The following is a 6000-nucleotide window of genomic DNA, read 5'->3' on the forward strand; positions in this document are numbered from 1 at the left end:
TAAAGAAGCATAATTGATTTAAAAGTTGAAGAGTGTGCTGTAACTGATGTGCTTTATGTCATAGAACAAAACGTGAAAGTATCTTGAGTTGGTGTTAGCCACGGACCTTATTTAAGCGATTTTACTGAAACCCCATTCAAAAAAACCATTGACTTTGGGACGAGGGAACCGGAAGTGCTAAAATGCTAACTCGCTTCCGTTTTTTTGCATACAAATTGACGTCATAGTTCCTCCACTCTATTATCCTTTTGTAGCATAACTTCACCGAAAACCTTTCCAATGTTTACAAGCAGCGCTGCTCCAACACAACACCTCCTTCTAACGGAGGGACACGTCAGCGATTGGAAGATTTAAACGTCATCTGCATGTAGATATGATGAAATATAATGTAGTATAAAATATGTACATATCAAAAACATGAAATTAAATTAATTCAATTCCAAATCAAATTTAAAAGCAATGACTCCATATTTCATACATATGTCATACATATATTTTCATTGAAATACTTCATTGTTGTAATACATTGTTCTTTAGGAATAAGTAAGTCTTCTATTGTGTTTTATTTTGCATCATTTCACTGAGATGTTGTGTTAACTATATGCTATGTTTACTTTAACAAAGTATACTGTACATTATTGTAATTAATTGTGATAAATGCCATGATATATCAACTGCATATGTAACAGGTGTTATATTATTTTTATTAATTTCACTCAAAATTCTCCTTGTTATTCATCAATTATTTTTATTTAATTGTGTATTTTCAAAGTTGTTCTTTATATATCTTATATTTCAGAGTTAATGAAATCATAGTTGTGTTTGTTTTCAATGTATTGGTGTATTTTGGAAAATTGCGCGTGGCCCCTTTAAGTGTCATTTTCCGGTTCCGCCTGCTCTCACTCAGTTCGCGGCAAACGCGATTGAGGAGAGGTGAGTTTTACTGAAGCTCCGGTTAAAATATAGCATATAAGTGTTGTTTATCATAATAACACATGTAATGGTGTTCTAAATTGCATTACATTGATGTTTAAACATGTATGAGGGGTTGAATGTATATGAGGCATGTATTGTGGGTAAAGTTTATAAGCGTGAATGTGCAAGCTTTGTAGTGAGAATTATCCCTTTCACTAATAGGTTGGTGAGCTCCTAAGGAAGGCACATACTCAGCTTTGCCCTTTATTTGCTTTATTCAAACAGGTATGTGTTTACATATGTGTTTATGCTTCTGTTATGTTTTTGAATTTATGTATAATGTTTCTTTTTTTTGGTGTATGTTAAACACACTTCAACTTTATTTATGTGAGTTCGCGGCAAACGCGATTGAGGAGAGGTTGGTGAGCTCCTAAGGAAGGCACATACTCAGCTTTGCCCTTTATTTGCTTTATTCAAACAGAATAAAAGCCTGTTAATTCCCATATGACTGGTTCCTTTCGCCTAAGCACAACACAACGCAGAGTAAAGCGAGGACCGGTCACATTGGTGCCGTGACTTTCAACTGATGTGTCATCATGGATTCTGCTTGATCAACGCCAGTTTGGTCGCCGGGGTGTACTGCATCGTTGGACATCTGATTTCTGCTGGTATCTGTGTCAAAAGGGAAGAGGTTGGACATTAACCCGTGCATACAGAAAAAAAAGAAGCTGAAAGTTTGAAATTAATCTTACCAAAGACAGTAGAAAAAATATAAAGGACAAAAAAAAAAAAAAAAAGAAAAACAATTACTGGTGAATTAATTTTACGTTAATGATCTGACTATTTTTTTTGTTTTATCAACTGTTTATTTTTGGTGATCATTATTAATTAAGATGTCACAAGAGGGTAAGACAGATCTTTCAGCTAGTAATGGGTTTGAATTGGGTTTTGCTAGGGGGCGTATCTTTGGTGAACTTGAACATACCCCACTAAGAAGAGCTGTTAATTTTGGTAGTCCCAATTTTTGCTCTACCCGTACTTCTGATAGGGTGCACAATACTGAACAGTGTGTAAATGCTGAGTCACATGATAATAAGTGCAGTAACACTGACCTGAGTAGTTTGATCACACAGCTGGCTCAACAAATAGGTCAGTCAATATCTGATCAGCTGAAAAAAGGTAGTGAAAAGAATGAAACTATTGATAATCAACCACAGAGCATAAGAACAAGCCAGGTTCTCACTGAGTCACCGTCTCTCAATTTAACTGGTATGAAGCTGGTTATGAAGCCTGATGTTAAGGCACCCCCCTGCTTCAGAGCGGATGGATCTGACAAATTGACAGTACATGAGTGGGAAGAACTCATGAACGTTTATCTGAGAAAGAAAGGCATCCCTCTACCTGAACAAGCTGATGAAATTATGTCGAACTTAACAGGCAGAGCCAAAGATATAATAAAGATTACTCTTCGTAGCAACCCATTATTGCAGCCACAAAAAGACCCAAGAGTTGTCACAGACATACTAAAGCAACATTTCAGTGACTTGACATATTCTTCGATGCCGCTAGCTGATTTTTATGGTACCTTACCTGTTCCAGGAGAAACTGCTATGGAGTATTGGATTCGGCTTAATAAAGCTGTTGATATAGCAGATGAGTGTTTGATGAGACAGGGACGAAGTATTGAAGATCCCAACCGTGAAGTGACGATGATGTTTGTTAAATACTGCCCTGATCATTCTCTTTCTGCCATCTTAAAATTTAAGACTGCTGATAAATGGACTGCAGCTGAAATACAAGAACGCCTTGATGAATTTCAAGCTGAGAAAAGAGCGCAGATGAAGGCACAGTCTAATCGTTCTGCCTTTATGAAGCCTGTTGCCACTTATGCTCAAGCACCGACTTTGGATGTTGAATTGTCTGGGAATGAACCAGATGTATCAGCAGGTCAAAATGTGTCACCATTACCACCATCAGTTCAGTCAAGCGACAGTTGCACACAGTCTCTTATCAATCTGCTTGATCGTGTGCTGAAACAAAATGCACAGACTCCATCTGTACCTGAAGATTATAGACATGCGAATGCGAGACGGATGTTTTGCAAAGTGTGCAGAGCTACTAATCATTCTACAGTAGCGCATTGCAGAAGAGAAGGTTTGTGCCTGTCTTGCTTTGAATATGGACACAGAAAGAGAGAGTGCCCGAACTGGAGTAGTCGACACAGTCCAGACGTAAACTACTCCTCACAAGGAACTGGTCCGTTAAACCATTAGACCCACATTCGGTGAGGGGATGTGTTCGTGATGATGAAACCCTCATAATGGATCTGGAACGACAGTATGAGAATGCATGTAATGCAGTTTCTGATGGTACTCATGTTATATACACACAAAATATACAGAAAATAAGGCCTTTTGACGATTTATTCTATACCTCTGTGATTGTGAATGATCACTTCCACTTGAACGGAATGCTTGACACCGGCTCTATGTCCTGTACACTAAGTGAAGCAGCCGAACAAAAGTTGTTGTCTGAAAACGCTGTTTTGGATAAAAGAGCACTCCCGGAGAATATTGTTCTTGTGGGTGTTGGAGGTAGGACGGCGCAACCAAAATGTTTGTACGAAGTTAACATGAAAGTTTATGGCATTTGCTGTCGAGTTCCAATTCTTGTGGTCCCAGGTCAGCACGATGATTTGATTCTTGGTACTAACTTGATAAAACACATCGTGAGCAAAATGAAGAACACTGATGAGTACTGGGATTTTATATCACAGAGTCCCACACAGCTATCACAGGAAGGGGAACACTTTTTGGATGTGATGTCAAATATCACACGCTGGCGACATGATGAGATCCCTCACAAGATTGGAACAGTAAAACTCCAGCGTGCTGTTACTCTTGCTGCTAGACAAGAACATTTAGTGTGGGGTCGACTGCCTAGTAAGACTCCATTGTCCCTAGGGAGCACTATTTTGGTTGAACCAACAACTTCCAAGACTATGCCAAGAAACATCATGGTTGCACGGGTGATAACATCTATGTGGGGTGATAGGTGGGTTCCTATGAAAATAACCAACTTATCTGACCTACCTGTCACACTGAGAAAAAATCGTAGACTGGCAGATGTTTCACCTTGTCTGGCTGTTGAGGATTTCCCCATCTTGCAGGGCACTGGAAAGATACAGATGGTTAATTCAGAGATACAAGCTAATCCAAGTTGTACTTCAAATTCAAAACTGCGTGATGTTGGATTGGATGAAATTGACATCGATCTCTGCAAAGTCACGGATGCATCTAAGGAGAAACTTGTTCAGTTATTGATCAAGTACAATGATGTCTTTTCTAAACATTCGTTAGATTGTGGCGAAGCCAAGGAATTTGAACACTGTATACGACTTACAGATGAGAGGCCTTTCCGATTACCATATCGTCGGATTCCTCCTGCCCATTACCAAAAACTGCGGCAAGCGCTAACTGAAATGGAGGAGCAAGGGATTATTAGAAAATCTGTCAGCGAATATGCATCACCGTTAGTGCTTGTATGGAAAAAAGATGGAAGTCTTCGCATTTGTACAGACTTTCGGTGGCTTAATGCAAGAACGCTCAAAGATGCTCACCCACTCCCCCATCAGTCGGACTGCTTGGCTGCTTTAGGAGGTAATAATTACTTCAGTACGATGGACCTAACCTCAGGATTTTATAATTTGCCTATGAGGGAACAGGACAAGAAGTACACCGCTTTCGTTACTCCTATGGGGCTACATGAGTACAACCGCATGCCCCAGGGTTTGTGCAACAGCCCAGCTTCATTCATGCGGATGATGCTTAGCATTTTTGGAGACATGAACTTTAGCAGCTTACTCTGCTACTTGGATGATTTACTTGTATTTGCATCTACTGAGGAAGAAGCTTTGAACAGGCTGGAAATAGTTTTCCACCGGCTTAGGATGCATCGCCTAAAGTTGAGTCCCAAGAAGTGCCAGTTCTTGCGTGATTCAGTAAAATTTTTAGGCCATATTATTTCTGGAAGTGGCATTTCTGTGGATTCTGCTAAGGTAGATGTTATATCTAAAATGTCCAAGTCACAGCTCATGGAGGAGGATGGTTGCACTCCATCACCAAAGAGAATTAAGTCGTTTTTAGGAATGATTTTTTACTATCAACATTTCATTCCTAATTGTTCTGCGATTGCTAAGCCCCTCTTTGCTCTAACTGCAGGTCAAAAGAGACGAGGTAAAGTGAGATCTGGGAAGCATGTTGGCACATTTCGGAAGCTGAATCCCAGTGACTGGGTAGATGAGTGCGATGTTGCTTTCAGCATGCTTAAGGAGAAGTTGTTGAAATGTGCTGTTCTAGCACACCCTGATTTCTCAAAACCACTCATTCTCTCTATCGATGCATCTTTGGATGGGCTTGGCGCCGTGCTTTCCCAAGTTCCAGCAGGGGAAGAAATAGCCAGACCTATTGCTTTCGCCAGCAAGACCTTGAGTGTGTCACAGAAAAAGTATCCTGCTCACAGGCTTGAGTTTTTGGCTTTGAAGTGGAGCGTGTGCGAAAAGTTCAGCCATTGGCTCAAAGGGCACACCTTTACAGTTTGGACTGACAACAATCCGCTTACTTACATAATGTCAAAGCCAAAACTTGATGCCTGTGAACAAAGGTGGGTCTCAAAACTAGCCCCTTATTCTTTTGACATTAAACATATCGCAGGAACAAAGAATGTGGTGGCTGACACTTTAAGTAGAGACCCGTTTGCGAGAACAGTTAGTCACAGACTCATGAATGAGAGCTACAACCATCTCCTGACTGAAGCTGATGCCGTTAAGGAAGATGGTATACAAGATGCATTTCGATTAAAGGTTGAGTGCCACAAGTGTAATGATCGTGTGGAATGTCTATCCAGATATGAGCAACCATGTGACTCAGTAGTCATCAAGTTACTTTGCCAAGTCCATGATGAGTGGGAAACTGCTACATTTACTCGTGCAGTCCAGTTGGCACAATCTGTCTGTCAGGTTGCAGCTGCTAACCAAATCTCTTTACTTGGATTTTCTCATGATGAGTTGCAAAGGAGTCAAGAGCT

This window comes from Danio rerio, chromosome 7 (genome assembly GCF_052040795.2).
Source record: "Danio rerio strain M-AB ecotype USA chromosome 7, GRCz13ab, whole genome shotgun sequence".
Taxonomy (NCBI): domain Eukaryota; kingdom Metazoa; phylum Chordata; class Actinopteri; order Cypriniformes; family Danionidae; genus Danio; species Danio rerio.